This window comes from Felis catus, chromosome A1, assembly GCF_018350175.1.
Source record: "Felis catus isolate Fca126 chromosome A1, F.catus_Fca126_mat1.0, whole genome shotgun sequence".
Lineage (NCBI taxonomy): Eukaryota > Metazoa > Chordata > Mammalia > Carnivora > Felidae > Felis > Felis catus.
In genome coordinates, this window is record NC_058368.1 from 124,474,095 (window position 1) to 124,492,032 (window position 17,938).

A 17,938-nucleotide genomic window follows, 5' to 3' on the forward strand; every position below is an offset into this window, starting at 1 on the left:
GAAATACTTTTTACATCTGATTCAACCTCAAATTTCCACTTATAGGCTTTCATTATGAAGACTCTTTTAACAGACCACTTTTTTTTTTCATTCCTCACAGGCATTGGCACATAAATCCCCCTTGGAAGTTTAAAAGATGTTTTAGATTTGATGTCCAAAACTAAGGAGGATTGGAAGCTCAGTTTTGGAAGGATTTATTTGGGTATTTGTCATGGACTTTCAAAATACCGAATCCAAAATCTCAATTTTGTCTTCTCAAACAGGCAAGTTCTAACATGAGCTAAGAATGCCAATGATATGCTCAAGACACAGAAAAGAGACTGGAGTGGATTTGCCACTAGAGAAATGCAGTGTTATGTAATATGAGGTACACTTCCAGTCTAAGAACTAGCCCTGCAGACTACCACTGGAATGTGGTCTCTCCTCATGCCACTTCCAAGAAATATCAGGTTTTAGAAATAAGTAGCAAATGTAAGCTAAGAAGGGAAGGAAACTGAGTAATGCGGGAAGGAAAGCATATACTGTTCAATACCTCTGTATTTCCAGGCAAGAAAGAACTTGCCATCCTTCATTTCATTAATCTAGTTAGATAGTTCTCAGAGACTTCCAAATGTCAAACTATGTTCTAAGCATTAGAGATACAGCAACAACAACAAGAAAAAAACACCAACCAGGGCGCCTGGGTGGCTCAGTCGGTTAAGCCTCCGGAGTTTGGCTCAGGTCATGATCTCGTGGTTCATGAGTTCAAGCCCCACATCTGGCTCTGTGCTGACAGCTCAGAGCCTAGAGCCTGCTTCCGATTCTATGTCTCCCTCTCTCTCTCTGCCCTTCCACTGCTCATGCTCTCTCGCTCTCTCTCTCTCTCCCTCTCTGTCTCTCTCAAATAAGCATTAAAAAAACAAAAACAAAAAAACAACCAACCAACCAACCAAAAATCCCTCTTCTCATTGATGAAACATTCTAACCGAGGTAGGTAGAAAACAAACACAACACACAGTGTGATGAAACTACTATGGAGGAGGTACAGTAGGGAAAAGGGATAGGAAATATAGGGGGCATTGCCATTTTCAGTAGGGTTGCCAAGCATAGGCCCAAGTGGAGAAGGTGACAGCTGAGTAAATTCCCAAGAGAGTTGATGGAGTGAGTTGTGTGGACATTTGGCATGAAGTGTAGAGGCAGAGAAAACAGCAAGTGCAAAGCCCTGAGGCAGGAATCTTAAAAGCTCTGGAAGGTGTTTGGCCTCTACTCTGAGCGAAATAGGGGGCTTCAGTGGGTTTTAAGTGGAGGAGGGATACGATCTCACACCTTTTGGGATCACTCTGGCTGCAAAGTTGAGAGTTGACCGAAGGGAGCAGGAATAGAAAGACCAATGGTGAGGCTGGTGCAATACCGCAGGTGAGAGATGATAGTGACTTGAGGTAGAGCTGAGAGCATCAGCAGGTGGATTAGACGAGGGGTATGTGATGGAGAGAGAGAAGAATAAAGGATGGCCTCAAGGTCTCTTTTCTGAGCAGCTGAGGTGAGGAAAGCTCTGGTAGGAGGAGGCAATAGTTGGCACTTGATCCCAAGCCAAGCACTTTCTGAATGTAAAGGAACACAGGATGTACAAAGAACTTAACATCCAACTTAGGCCAACCTCTTCACTGAGGAAACTGAGGCCATAAAAAGGGGGAGGTATGTGGGAGGCAGGACAGGCACTAAAATAAACTGTCTTATGAGTTTTGCTCAGAACCAACTGGTCCAGAATAGAGACAACCCGCCCCCTTAGGTGAATATAGGAATAGCAGATGGTACTGTGGTAGGACTACAGAAGCCTTTCAGGCAAACCACTTTAGGGAAAGAAAAGACCACATATTTTGGAGGGCCCTGAGTAAGTCTTCCCCAAGTGAAGCTGTCAGCCATGTCCTGTGCTGTAGTTCCCCTCCTCAAGGCAGAGAGTAAGAATGAGTACATGATGGTAAGATTCTGGAGTGGGAAGGCTGGAGACCTTTTAGGTGAAACAATGGATTGGGTGGAATCCCTCCCAAAGTCAGAGCTGCTTGTTGTTACTGTTCTTGCTGCAGATGTTCTAGACAATGGTACTAATGGGCTGAGTGTGGGCGTGTTCTTTCTTGACACTGACTCTGATAATGGCCCTCCTTTTAAATGTTATGGACTTCATCATCACTCCTTGCACATTAGCATTCTTGAATCTTCTATTTTGGGTGACCTCCAGCCAACAATAAGCCCTCCCACTTCTGCACAGTTGCTTCTTGGTTTTGGTTGGAATCCAACATAGAAGAGTCAGGGAAGAAGATTTGCTTCATGGGGTTTACTTTCTGTCCTTGAAGCTCCCTTCAGTCCTTTCCTGTGGTCTTGCCTCTCTGCCCCTCCATCTTCCTGGTCAGGCATACTGCTTTGTCCTGGGTTCTCTGCTGCCACAGAACAGACAGTAAGGACTGAGGCCTCATGGAGGAGGGACAGTCAAGGCTTTGTTAAGAGAGTGTCTCCATGTGTCCAGGTCTCTTTTTCTCACCATTCCATTTTGCAGCCCAAAGACTTTCAAGGTCCAAAGCCATCAAGAGGCTTCTCTAGGAAGCCAAAGCAAGGCAGTGCAATGCCAGAATTGGCCCACATAAATTTGGCATTCTCAGGATGTTCTTTAGTAACATAACAGTATTTGAGCTGGATTTGCTATAGCTCTTTCCACAGTATCTATGTCTTCAAGGGTCTCAAATGAAGACATCACAGCAACAAAGAATAAATGCTGATAGTGGGCTTCAGAGCCATATATTACCATCTTCTTTTTGGACCTATTGTGGCAGATTTCAAGGGAAACCCAAAGTGACTAAAAGTGAAGGGCTAGGTTTTTAATGAAAAACAAAAGTAACTAAGATAAATAATGTCAAACATCATTAACAAATGACAAAAGTCTATTTAGGAATGTTCTTTAAGTTCATGAACGGGATTACCCAGAGTTTAGGAACAAAGTAAAAAGAAAATGGCTTGTATTAGTAAAATGATCAAATGTGAAAGGGCATGTTCAATATTTATAGAAGTTTCTGTGAAAGACTGCTGGATTTCCATCTTTGGTGATATACTGATATATGTTGATTTAATGCAATCTCAGAAGAGGTAACAATCTTGGAAAAGAAGAACAAGTTTGGAGGACTCACATTTCCCAATTTTATTTTATTTTTTTATGTTTTCATTTATTTCTGAGAGAGAGTGAGAATGAGTGTGAGAGAGAGAGAGTGCACACACTGGTGCTGGTGCGCAAACACAATTTTTTCTTCATTTTTCTTATTATAGACACAACATAAAATTTACCATATTAACCATTTTTAAGTGCAAAGTTTAGCAGTGTTAAGTATATTCACATGTTGTGAAACGTATCTCCAGAACCTCATCTTGTAAATCTCAAACTCTATATCCTTTAGATAACTCCCCTTCCCCCCTCTCCAACCCCTGGTAACCACCATTCCACTTTCTGTTTCTATGAATTTGACTATTTTAGATACCTCATATAAACGAAATCAAGGAGTATTTGTCTTTTTCTGACTGGCTTATCTCACTAAGCATGATGTCCTCAAGTTTCTTTCATGTTGTAGCATGTGACAGGACTCTCTTCCCTTTTAAGTTTGAGTCATATTCCATTGGATGTGTAGACCACACTTTGGTAATCTGTTCATCTGCCCATGGACATTTGGGTTGCTTCTGCTTTTGGCTACTGTGATTAGTGCTGCTATGAACGTGGGTGTGAAAATATCTTTCAATATGTTTTAGCTTTTTAAGAAACTGCCAAAGTGTTTCCTAGAATTGTTGTACCAAATTACATTCTAACCAACAGTGTATGAAAATTTCAGTTCTCCCACCTTCTCATCAACATTTGGTATGGTCAGTCTTATTAATTTTAGCTATTCTTATAGGTATGCAGTGGTATCTCACTGTGGTTTTAATTTGCACTTTCCTAATGACTGATGATGCTGAACATTTTCCCATGTGCTTATTTCTATCTTTGTATCTTCTTTGGAAAGGTTGAGAACCTTAAGATAAAACAATGGATTGGGTGTAAACTCTCCCCAAACCAGAGCTATTTGTTGCTATTCCTGCTGCAGCTGTTCTAGACAATGGTACTAAAGGGCTACGTGTGGGCGTATTCCTTCTTGACACTGATTGTGATAATGGTCTTCTCTTTTAGTGTTCTGGACTTCATCATCTATTCATATCTTTTGTGCATTTTGTTTATTTTCTTATTATTGAGTGTGAGAGTTCTTTACATGTTTTTGATCCAAATCCTTTATAAGAAACATATTTTAAATATTTTCTCCCAGTTTGTGTCTAATCTGATCATTCTGTTAATGATAACCATAAAAAGTACAAGTTTTCATTTTTATGAAGTTTAAGTTAGCAGTGTTTGCTTTTATTGATCAGATCTTTGGTATCATATCCAAGAAATCTTTGCATAACCCAAGATCATAAACCTTTTTTCCTGTGTTTTCTTCTAGAAGTTTTGTACTCTTGTAGGTTTAAGCTTTAAGTCCATGATCCGTTTGAGTTAACTTTTGTATCGTGTGCAAAATGTGGATCAAGATTCTTATTTTTGCATCTGGATATCCAATTATTCCAGCACTTTTTTTGTTGAAAAAAACCTACACTTTCTTCAGTGAACTGTCTTTGTATCTTTGTTGAAAATCCATACATAAGTGGGTCTATTTCTAGAATCTATTCTCTTCTATTGCTCTATCTTTAAACCATTACCAAAATATCTTCATATCATAGCGTTCTAAATTTTGAAATTGGGTAGCATTAATGCTCCAACTTTGCTCTTCTTTTTCAAAGTTGCTTTCGTTATCCCAGGTCTTTTGCACTCTCGTAAGAATTTTAGAATTAACTCATTAATTTTGACAAAGAAGTCCACTGGGATTTTGATTAGGATTGCTTTGAATCCACAGATCATTTTACAGAGAATTCACATCTTTACAATACTGAATCATCTGATTCATGAACATGATATATTTCTCCATATATTTCAGTCTTCTTTAATTTCTCTCAGTTTTTATTTTTATTTAGTTTTTATTGCTCAGCTCTTGCACATATTTTGTCAGACTTATCCCTATTTTTTTTTTATATTTTTGGAATGGTATTTTTTAAAATTTCAATTTCCAATTATTCATTGTTTAGCTTGTCTGGTTTTTAGCTTTTACATTTATCTTATTAGATTCTCCTGTCTCTGTTCTCATTGCTGAATGGGTAGGCAGCTTAAAGGTACTTGCTTATTTTGAGAGATTTGTTGGCCAAATCTTACTCCCACAGGTCTGGGAAAGGAAACATTCCCCATAAGATACTTCTCATTACCTTCGTATAGGCAGAATCCTTACCCTGCATCTTTGGATAAGAACACTTCTCTGCAGTTCTTTTCTGGAGCTTCCTGATTTTCTGTTGCAGCAAACAAAACCCACAGAGACCAAGGTCCTGGCACAAATGCTACCAGTTTTCTAATCACTTGGCATTGGTCACTGAAGGTCACAGAGCTTCCTGGCAGGAAGTAGGGCACAGACGGCAGGTGGCCCTGCCAGAGCAGCTGAAAAAAAGCTCTATTCATGGCAGATTGTATATCACCAACTCGCTGTGACAGCACCACATACCTGCCAGCCCCAGAGCAGGCTGATTAGGGTAATTTAGGTTTTGTCTTCAAGCATAATTATTAGAGCTGTCAACAGCCTCTGTGATGCTAAAGTGAAGAATCACATCCAGAGAATGATGGAGAAGACCCAATGGGTGCTCAAACAGGCATAGAAGGCTAAGAGGCAATAGATTCATTTCAACCCCAAGACAATATGATTTGGGAATAAGAAAATGCAACCATGTTCAGTAGAGTTCATGGTGCTCTGAAGATATATAAGAGTGAGAACTCAGAGGTGATCTTAGGAGTCCTATATGTAAGTCTCAAGGAAAGGATCTACTTTATAAAAGCATCTGAACCACAGACTATTTAAGAACAGAACACTCTGAGACTTAATCACTAATGTGCTTGGCACAGAACTGCCCACAGAAGCCCCACAGGCTTAGTAAAGTTTCACAGAGAGCTTTATTGGCCTTGTAAAAACCTCAGACCTAGGACTAGAATCCTTATTTTAAGTAGAACTGGAGGTATTAACTCACTGTGATTTCAGAAGCAACAGAAATGTGTCTCATAATCCTAGCACACTATGCTCATCAATGTCTGACATTTCATGAATTCCTTTGCTTTCTTTTCAACTACTGAGATGATGACAACTTTGGTGGGAGAGTAAGTCATTAGGCTTTATCAGTCATTTACACCCCAGTGTGAATGCATTTATCAGAAAACATTTTTTTTCTCGTCCTTGGAGAGTATAGTACAAAAGAAATAAAAAAAAAAACTGGAAGTGAGTGAAGAAAAGTGAAAGGGGGCAAAGGCATGAGAGAGACTGACTGACTGATTGATACTCTTTCAAATTTCAAATGGGGCCAGCTTGGTAAAACTCACACAGAAGTATCAAAGGATACTGTCCAGAAAGTGAAAAGACAATGCAAAGAAAAGGATAAAAGGTCTGCAAATCATATATCTGATAAGGGTCTAGTATCTGGAATATATAAAGAGCTCCTACAACTCAACAACAGAAGAACAAAAACTCCATTTAAAAATGGAAAAAGGACTTGAATAGACATTTCTCTAAAGAAGATAAACACATGGTAAATAAGCACATCAAAAAAAAATTAACATTGTTAATCACTAAAGAAATGCAAGTCAAAAGCAGAAAAAATACCACTTTACATCCACTAGGATGGCTTTAGTGAGAAAACTGGACATTAACAAAGTGCTGGCAAGGATGTAGAGAAAATGGAACCCTCATACATTGCTTATAGGAATGTAAACCAGCGCAGCTGCTGTTGAAAACAGTTTGGAGGTTCCTCAGAGAGTTAAACATAGAATTACCATATGACACAACAATTCTACTTCTAGGTATATATACAAAAGAAATGAAAACAGATGTACAAAGAGAAACTTGTACATGAATGTTCACAGCAGCACCAGTCACAGTACTCAAAAGGTCTAAACAGCCCAAATGTCCATCAATTAAGGAATGGATAAATAAAATGTGGGATATCCATACAATGTAGTATTATTCAGCTATGAAAAGGAATGAAGAGCCACTAAATGTTACAACATAAATTCACCTTGAAAACATTATGGGGAAGTGAAAGAATCCAGACAAAAGGCCACACATTTTATACTCCATTTATATGAAATATATAGAATAGGCAAGTCTGTAGAGACAGAAAGCAGACTGCCGGGGGCTGGGGGAAGGTGAAACAGAGAGTTACAGCTTAAGAGCCTTGGAGTTTCCTTATGGAGTGATGAAAATATTCTGGAACTAGATAGTGGGGATGGTTGTACAATATTATGAATGTACTAGAAGCCACTGCATCACACACTTACAGATGGTTAAAATTCAGATGGTGAATTTTATGTATATGAATTTTACCTAAAAAAAAAAGCTATATAGAAACTCCATGAACTTTTGGCTAATTCTACGCAAACCTCATCTTCTCAAGTGTCCATTCACAGCAAGACAATCCTGTATTATGAGTGATATCTAGAGAACACACCACCAGCCAGGCTTCTGAGAAGCCTCGTTAGCAGAGCTTCAAAAGTGTAACTCTTTTTATCCTTCCTGATGTACTGACTGTCAAGCTGCAACACAGGAATTAGAACCAGATAGAAGGAAGATGGGCAGGGAAAACAGATGTGCAACACAAGAAATGTAAAAGTGCTGAAGTGGAATCAAAACCTGAGCCATTAGAATTTGTCATAGTTGAGGGAAGTGCCAGGAACCAGACCTCAATACAGGATAAGCAGAGAGGGCCTTTTTGACCACCTCTGAAACAAATGCTTTCTTTTCCGTTATCTCCTCCTCCAAGTCCTCAGGTGTTAATGCATACACACAACTACTTACACACACACACGCACACACACACACACACACACACACACATGATTTAACACTTTATTACTGTTCTTAAGGCTACTTTTTTTTTAAATTTTAACATTTATTTATTTTTGAGACAGAGAGAGACAGAGCATGAACAGGGGAGGGGCAGAGAGAAAGGGAGACACAGAATCTGAAACAGGCTCCAGGCTCTGAGTGGTCAGCACAGAGCCCGACACGGGGTTCGAACTCACTGACAGTGAGATCATGACCTGAGCTGAAGTCGGACGCTTAACCGACCGAGCCACCCAGGCACCCCTTAAGGCTACTTTTAAGTACAAAAAAAATGACCTGCCAAAACTGATTTTTTTCTTCCAGGAAAAACAGGCCACAGAGAATGGTATGTTACAGATTTGCAAACAATATATTTATTATTATATGTTACAAACTATGTATATATAGTTTATAATATGAAAAGATGAGGTTTGTCTAGATATTGGAAAGGTTCAGTGGTTGATTTCCCCCCCCTCTCTTTTTCTAGTCATGGTTGAGACATTTTGATTAATTGGGAAAAACAAAATAAAATTCAGTACTGCTGAATCAGAAAGAATGTCCATTGCAAGTGATTTGACTAAATTTGGTGATGCAGCTAGTGGTTCCACAATTTAATCTCTACCGACAAACCACAGTTAAAGGCATTGCATAAAAGGGTTGCGCTTTTTACATGAAAACTCATTCGTTGGACCATGATGAGTCAAAGGGTCAGGTCCAGTGGTTGTACGGATCAGTCTTTTCTCTCTTTCATGGCTTCAAACTGCCATCTTGAAAAAAACACCAGGTAAGTTTACTATTGGGTCTGGAAGAAAATACATTTTAGATCTTGATGACAGACTAACAACTGTCTGTCATCCTTATATATTAAGAAAAGCATAAATTTCTAGGAAGCAAATGTTAGGTACTCAACGTAGTTGTGAGATGAACAATTCAGGCTGTGAAGACAGGATGAAGGATGTTGGAAGGGGATGTTGCAAGTTCTCCACTAGAATCTGATGGAAGTTGAAAAAAATGGCATGAAAACACTGGTTTAAAAGTTTATTTATGCTGAGAAAACTTCCCCCACAAATGGGGCTAGTCCAAAGGACAATTAAAAATATCTTGGACTACACTGTGTCTTCCTGGAGAAGAAGGTACTCAGAGGGACAACTGAGGTGCTGGATGTGAGGAAGAGCAAGAGCATGGAGACTAGGAGCCCAAGGATAATAACAAAAGGAGATGCACCTGCTCTTTCCCCGGAGCCCTCTGCATTTTTAAGTGTCAGGTAGAATTAGGGGTCTTTCGTCTGTAAACCATACTTCTGTGATGAAAATATAAATCAATCCTGTTCCTCTCAGCGGACAATCTGTTACCTACCTGGAGTCTCTCCAGCTGTGGGCATGCCCCTCCACTTTCCACCCTGGTTTGTTCTTTAAGCTGCAAAACTGCACCCAAGCTTGCTTGATATCTGTTTCTCTCAAGTGTCATGATGGTGGGCCTTGAGAGAGGTGAAGGCTTCATGGTCACGCTCCATGGTCTTCCTGCTGCTGCTTGGAGGATGTGCAGAACTTCCTTTCTGACTGCACAATTCATGATGGGGATGCAGGCATTCATTTTATCTACACTAGAAAAGGCAGGAAGAGTGGTGAGGCTTTTGTTGAACTTGAATCAGAAGATGATGTAAAAATGGCCCTAAAAAAGACTTGGGAAAGCATGGGACACCAGTACATTGAGGTCTTCAAGTCCCACAGAACCAAGATAGATTGTGTGCTGAAACACAGCAATCCAAACAGTGCCAACACCACCAGTGATAGCTTTGTGAGGCTTCAGGGACTCCCATTTGGATGCACCAAGAAAGAAATTCTTCAGTTCTTCTCAGGGTTGGAAATTGTGCCAAATAGGATCACATTGCTCGTGGACTCAGAGGGCAAGATTACAGGGGAAGCTTTTGGGCAGTTTGCCTCACAGGAGTTGGCTGAGAAGCCCCTAGGGAAGCAGGAGAGAATGGGGCACAGATAAAATGAAGTGTTCAAGAGCAGTCAGGAAGAAGCTAGGCATACTCAGATCTCCCTCTGAAGTTCATGTCTGTACAGAAGTCAGGGTTTTATGACTACCCTGGGACAGCCAGGAGGTATATTGGACTGTCAAGCAAGTGGGCCTAGAAAGAAAGGGTAGGGTGCTTACAGTGCAGGTTATGGGGGATATGAGGAGTACGGCAGCCTCAGCGATGGCTATTCCTTCACCAATCTCTCTCTTGGGAAAAACCTCAGTTACTTACTCTCTCAGGCATGTATGACCACAGATATGGAGGCTGCTAGTTCACTGTCCAGAGTACCACTGGGCACTGAATCCACATGAGAGGGATGCCATACAGAGCCGTAGAGAATGACATTTATAACTTTTTTTCTCCACTCAACCCTAAGAGAGTCCATATTGAGATTGGTCCTGATGGAAGACTGATTGGAGAAGTCAATGTGGAGTTTGCCACTCCCGAACACCAGCTATGTTCAAGGACTGTGCCAACATGCAACACAGACACATAGAACTTTTCCTGAATTCCACTACTGGGGCCAGCAATGGAGCATAGAGCAGCCAGATGATGCAAGAAATAGGGTGTCGGCCCAGTCCACTTATATTGGCCTTGAGAGCCTGTCTGTGAGTGGCTATTATACGGCTGGCTATTGAGGCCAGAATACCATGGGTGGATAGGACTAGTTTTGTAGGAGCGTCTGAGTTATTGCAATTAAATTTTCACAGGCAGCCAACAAACAGTGAAAAGCTGGGACACATTTTGCACCATGAGTTTGTGAAATTTACATTAAAAAATGACCTCTTCAGGAAGCAAAAATCATATAAAAACAGGGAGGGGGACAAAATGTAAGAGACTCTTAAGTATGAAGTACAAACAGAGGGTTACTGGAGGGGTTGTGGGAGGGGGGATGGGCTAAATGAGTAACAGACATCTTACCCATTAAGGAAATCTACTCCTGAAATAATTGTTGCACTATATGCTAACTAAGTTGGATGTAAATTAAAGAAAAAAATGACCTCTTTAGTGTTTTCTCAGGCAAACTTTTCTTCTAGCATGTGATACGGAGAAAACTATAACTGTTTTCAGTGTTTTTCCATTAACATTTTGGTACTGCACTTCAGCATAATGTTATCTGAGTTAAAGTAGTTTTGAGTACATTAAATGGATTTTTTACACCACATCACCATGAACACATTGGGGAGATGTGCTTTTTGTTTTTAAAACTCAAGGTGCCAGATCCCTAATTCAAAGAGGAACATTTCTCATTTTTTTTTTCATTCTAGTTTATTTTCATTTAAAATCTTTTAGGTTAAGTTTAAGCTTTTAAAATAAGTTAGTTTTGAAAATTGAGTCATATTACTAATACCCTAGGAGTTAGTGAGGCCTTGACTTAAAACTCTCTTTGTACAGTGATTTCTTTCTGGGTATATTTTGCTAAGTGAAACTTGTTAAAGTTTTTTGTTAACTAGTTTTTTTTCTTAAAATAAAGATTTTTTCACACTGAAAAAAAAGTACCTTGTCTCCACAAAGAAAGGAAGAATAAAATATGTATAATATATGTGTGGATGTAATATTTAGGTATATAACCTAATTTCACAAATAAAGATAAAGGAATTCCAACTCATGACACAATTTTTAAAATACCTTAAGACCTATCTCTAAGAATCATCCTTAACCAGGTGATCCCAGGTTATTTGGGGTATTACAATAGCACAAGATCTATTTTTCAAAAATGATTAAGGCACTTCATTTTTCACCAATTAGATTTACTTAGCCTTAAGATGTCTTGCTTTTATTGGAATTCATCAGCCTATAACTTACAGGGACAAAGGCCTCTTTCTTGGACATGAACCAGAAACCTGGGAGGGAAGCTGTGTGGTTCTGAGTTCTGCTGATGTTGGTTTCCATTATATCTGTGGCAAGTTGTTTTAGCTCTGGGCCCAGTAGATCTGGTTCTGAAATTACCTAAACTCTACTTTTCTCATCAATCAAACAGGCTTCAAATTTATTCTTCCTTCTCAATTTTGTTATTTTTGATATTTGCAAAAATAAAAAATACAGCATGGTTGTGAATTATTTACAAAAACAGGAATTACCTTTGTCAAATGAGTTCTAAACAGGAAACTTAGCAAGAGGACTCCTGGGTGTTCCCTGTATCCAGGCTAGCTGGCATCACACATGAAGAATCCAAGGCTGTGGCTTCCTCCCAGAGGAGGCTAAGTCCAGTCAAAGGGCAAGGTCTTTCCAAAACTTTTCCCCAGACAATACACATAGGACAACTCATTGTGAAATTCAGTTTGTATAAGTTAAATATCAATTAAATCTCCAAATACATCTTCACAGAGCTAGAAAAAAAATCCTAAAATTTGTATGGAACCAGAAAAGACCCCAAATAGTCAAAGCAATCTTGAAAAAGAAAACTGAAGTTGGAGGCATTGTAATCCTGGACTTCAAGATGTATTACAAAGCTGAAATCATTAAGACAGTATGGTACTGGCACAAAAACAGACACTCAGATCAATGGAACAGAATAGAGAACCCAGAAACGGACCCACAAATGTATGGCCAACTAATCTTTGACAAAGCAGGAAAGAATATCCAAAGGAATAAACACAGTATCTTCAGCAAGTGGTGCTGGGAAAACTGGACAGCGACATGCAGGAAAATGAACCTGGATCACTTTCTTACACCATGCACAAAAATAAACTGAAAATGGATGAAAGACCTAAACGTAAGACAGGAAGCCATCAAAATCCTCAAGGAGAAAGCAGGCAAAAACCTCTTTGACCTCGGCCACAACAACTTCTTAACTCAACATGTCTCTGGAGGCAAGGGAAACACAAGCAAAAATGAACTATTAGGACCTCATAAAAATAAAAAGCTTCTGCACAGCAAAGGAAACAAACAAAAGGCAACTGACAGAATGGGAGAAGATATTTGCAAAGGACATATCAGATAAAGGGTTAGTATCCAAAATCTATAAAGAACTTATCAAACTCAATACCCAAAAAAGAAATAATCCAGTGAAGAAATGGGCAAAAGACATGAATAGACACTTCTCCAAAGAAGACATTCAGATGCTAACAGACACATGAAAAAATGCTCCACATCACTCATCATCAGGGAAACACAAATCAAAACTACAATGAGATACCACCTCACACCAGTCAGAATGGCTAACATTAACAACTCAAGCAACAACAGATGTTGGTGAGGATGCAGAGAAAGAGAATCTCTTTTGCACTGCTGGTGGGAATGCAAACTGGTACAGCCACTCTGGAAAATAGTATGGAGGTTCCTCAAAAAATTAAAAATAGAACTACCCTATGACCCACCAATTACACTACTAAGCATTTATCCAAGGGATACAGGTGTGCTGTTTCGAAGGGGCACATGCACCCAAATGTTTATAGCAGAGCTATCAACAACATCAAAGCATAGAAAGAGCCCAAATGTCCATAGATGCATGAATGGATAAAGAAGAAGTGGTATATATGTACAATGGAGTATTACTGGGCAATCAAGAAGAATGAAATCTTGCCATTTGCAACTACGTGGATGGATCTGTTAGGATTGTGCTAAGTGAAATTAGTCAGAGAAAGACAAATATGATATCACTTAACTCATATGAGGAATTTAAGATACAAAACAGAAGAACATAAGGGAAGAGAAGCAAAAACAATATAAAAACAGGGAGGGGGACAAAACATAAAAGACTTTTATATAGAGAGAACAAACAGAGGGTTCCTGGGAGGGGGGATGGGCTAAATGGGTAAGGGGCATTAAGAAATCTACTCCTGAAATTACTGTTGCACTATATGCTAACTAACTTGGATGTAAATTAAAAAATAAATAAGTTAATTAAAAAAATCTCAAAATACATTCCTTAGAATCACCTTTATTTGCTTTTTGTTGATTTAATGGTCAACAAGAAAGCTCAGTGGATCCTAGGAAAATGTAATTAATTTAAGGATGAATTTTCAAAGCAAAACAAATAAAATATTTAAAGGGTCATGTATAATGATTTCAGAGAGGACTAGATATGGAATCCATAAAGACAGCGACACACTGCTAATGAGTTTGTCTTTCCCAGTCTTCCCACACCAAGCAGGAAGACTACAGAAGTATCTTATCATCCTTAGGTGTTTGTTCAATGAATGAAAGTGTCTAGCAGTACAGAACACCTTAGGCACTGAGTGATGCTAACGAAAACTAAAGAGTTTCTTAGGTGAGAATACTGCTGATATTTGTGAAGATTTGAGAATATAAGGGTTCTAAAAAATGTAAACACAACCCCAGAGATTTTTTAGAGTCAACTTTTTAAATGGAAGGAAACGAGTATTTATAGTAATCTCTGTTGGAAAAAGACTATGAGTTAGGATGGTCTCATCTCCTGTTGCTGGGAGCTCCTCAGCATTTACTGTTCTGAAGTACACCTACCTTCCCTGTCAAAGTCTAATTGAAGAAAAAGATTTGGCAAATTCATTCTCCCTAAGTTTCAGTAACTGAGTTGACTATGATACATTAGTCTGTTTTAATATACTGTAATAGCTCTTCTGTTTACTTTTTAAAAAGGTTTAATGTCCTTTTTTTAAAGTTTATTTATTTTGAGAGAGAGAACACAAGCAGGGGAGAGAGAGAGGGAGAGAGAGAGAGAGAGAGAGAGAGAGAGAGAGAGTCAGTCCCAAGCAGGCTCCACACTGTCTGTGCAGAGCCCCATATGGGCCTCAAACTCATACGTTGTGAGATCATGACTTGAGCCAAAATCAAGACTCAGACACTTAACTGACTGAACCACCCAGGTGCCCCCCCCCTTTTTAAAGTTTATTTATTTATTTAAGTAATTTCTACACTCACTTTGCGGCTTGACCTCAAAATCCCGAGATCAAGAGTTGAGTGCTCTACCCATTGAGCCAGCCAGTCCAATAGGGTTTAATGTCTCAACCCAAGGTAATGTATGTCCAAGTGTAGAATTAAAAACATCAGTTAGATGGAAGCAAGTGATTTTCTAAAAGAAAAAAATACTTTCTAGCAGAAATATACTGTTTACCTCAACTATTTTTATTTAAGACCCAGTATTTGATCATTCAGTAGTATTTTGGCCATGTTACATATTAAGAATGGCTAGCACAAACAAGGGGATGGAAATCTCTAATGTAACAATGAATTTCACCCTGAAAATCTTGCAGCAGCTTTCTCAGGACTTAAGCTAAACCAGGTATTCAAATATCAATCTAGGTTTACAAAGATACAAAGTTTACCTACTTCTGTCTGTTGAAATAAAAATAACCATTCCACATTCATGGGATTAAGTAGATTCTTTCTGATAGTCAATATAATAAGTTCTATACTTTGACAATAATCCTTGGGATGTGTTCTCATTGATATTTCCATTAAATAATTTCCTTTGAAGATCAAAAAGATCATTAGTACTTTTTAAAACTGAGGTATAATTAACATACAGTGTTATATTAGTTTCAGGTGTATAAGATAATGATTCAACAATTCCACTGGTACTTTTTAGAAGAGTGTTAATAATATTATGGATATATTCTCCATGTTCCATATTTCCATGTTCATGGATACATTTCCCGTCTCTTTAAATTGCTTGTACTAAGTGACTTAATACACTGTCAATATACGCTTAATGCATTTCAAAATATGTGTCCAGAAATGTGTGTGTTATTAGCATATTGGGCCTTGAATACCACAAATTGGCCTCGTTTCTGCAAATCTTTCCTTTCAGTGTCTTATGCATAAACTGTGTTGTAGACTGACAAGCTGCCTGCCATATACAGGCTTGATCTCCTCATTTTGTTTTAGATTCAAAATTCCCAACAGGAAAGTAACCATTACAGTAACGAATCTCAGAGTTTTGTTTGGTTTGCTTTATAAATTCCTAACCTTTTCCTGATGTAGCAGAAAATATGCAAGGCTCAGGTTAGGTCAACAACAGAGTCAAGGTTAACTGTGAGAGAGTGAAGAGAGTGACATGGGAAAGAATCCAACCAGTCAAACATTAAAACTTCAATAGGCAACTTATATCAATGTTAACATTAGCTATCACCTCAGTACATTTGCACTTAGTATATTTTGTTAATAGATTCTAAGACTCTTAATGTCTGTTTTATCCTTTTGCCACAGGGAAGGGATTTCATTGTTCTTAAAGCACTGCATCTTCTGCTGGGGATGATTCTGTTCTTGGCCTCTGGAACAGCTCATAAATTGTATCTCCTGAATTATAGCATAAAACAGTTAACAAAATGGCTTCCTATTCCCTGGGGAAGCCCAGGTAGGAATAGCTACTTAGAGAAGCGATTAAGTGTAAAACTAGCTTTAAGCACAGAGCAACAGTAGACTCCTGAGCGTTTTCATTTGCATTTGGAATTTGGTTTATTTTGGCTCTATCAATTCATACATCTGAGAAGAAAGCAGCCCCCAGCTTATGTTACCAAGATTAACTGTAGAAGAGAGAGATGGGAGCAAGCTTAGGGACCACAGCCTCTCTTGGCCATATATCCATCTAACAGAGCTATTCTGCTATTCCAAGTCTACTCCTGTGCTTGAAGGAAAAATACCTTCACGTGTGGGATGGAGCCTTTTAAGAACACACTTGTCTTCACTTTCACACAGATTTCCTGCTCAGAGTTCGTCAGGTTAACTTAACCTCAGAGGATTCCAGGGCTTCCAAAGTAGGAAAAAAAACATGTTTATAATCAAATAATTTGGGGAACAATTAGGCTGAACAAAATGGCAAATAATTATCTTTATTGAAGAGTCATTAATAAATATGCTAGTGTCCACTGTGTTTCTTCAAGAGTAGATGATCATCTTCTAAGGATATTTGACCTTGGAAGATTTTTTTAATTCAGAATATCTCTAAAAATCTCACATTCTCCAAGGAATCAAGTCACAGTCAAATTTTAATCGAAAGCCTGTTTCACTTATTCATACTCACTTTAGCATAAATCAGAGCCTTGATTTTGTTGAGTTGGTTGAATTCCATGACTGATGTCACTTTGGACCAGATCCATAGTCAGTTCTGGTATCCTATCACACAAGGCTGTCATCGGTGTAGGAGATAAGGTGCACATATGAGCTTGTTAAACTCTAAAGGTTATAAAACCACCTCAGAAGAGTTCTTGTTATTTGATTATTAAGAGTTTCAAGCCCCAGAAAAACTGAGGATTCATGGGAGAAAGAGAAGTCTGTGGGAAAGCATAGCAGTTGCCACGGTGGCAAGTTCCTTGAAATATTAAGAGTGGAACTCTTATTTCCTGACTTCCCTAAAGAACCCCTTATGAATCTACCACCCAGGAATTCACCTAAGTTTTTGCACCACTTCTCAGGGATAGTATACTGTTACTACCAAATGTTAAAAAAATTATTCTGCTTATTTGTACAAAAATGATGTTATTAAGTCTTTAAGGGATGCTAAAATATTAAGGTTGATGTTTTCTGGTATAAAGAGGTTAAAATTAGAAGAGAATAATGGATGCCTCCTGATTAGACCCTGGTCTGGCAAGGCTTTTTACAGGCAGGACCTAGAGGCTATATTTTACATCCTCGGGGCTAGAGGGAGGAAAAAGGTAACAGAAGGATGGGACAACTCACCAGTCTAAGCAGATCAGGCCAATTCTAGCCATAACTCCAGCTGAATCAGAACTGGCAACTTAAAGAGCAATGGCATGCATACCTAGTCAAGGTGGGTATCATCTTCCTTTAAGAGGATCTAGAGCTACCTATATCTGAAATTTAGGACTGGAAGATATTTAAAGATCATTTAGTACAAACCCTCATATAAGAAACTAGGAGACTGAGGCCTAGAAAGGTTTTGTAAGATATCCTAAACATGGCTCCTGGATCAAAGTACAGTATCTCTGAGAAGCAGGCATGGAATGTGTTTTTCCACTATAGCAATAAACATGTTTCTGATAGG

The 17,938-nt window shown here is 38.7% G+C and overlaps 1 protein-coding gene and 1 pseudogene across 3 annotated transcripts in view; one reads left to right on the forward strand and one right to left on the reverse strand.

Annotated features, from left to right (window-relative positions):
• Positions 1 to 17,938, reverse strand: part of ANKRD55 (ankyrin repeat domain 55) — a 284,495-nt gene that overhangs the window by 180,887 nt on the left and 85,670 nt on the right. The window contains exon 1 of one of the 3 annotated variants that reach the window (XM_019834369.3): positions 9,345 to 9,572. The exons of 1 other annotated variant lie outside the window; for it this stretch is intronic. The gene's annotated coding sequence lies outside the window, so the exon portion shown is untranslated. Of the gene's footprint in view, positions 1 to 9,344; positions 9,573 to 17,938 lie in introns of those variants that run through there. One more of the 3 variants, XM_019834390.3, reaches the window with a different exon arrangement.
• LOC101096632 lies at positions 9,454 to 10,676 on the forward strand (annotated as a pseudogene).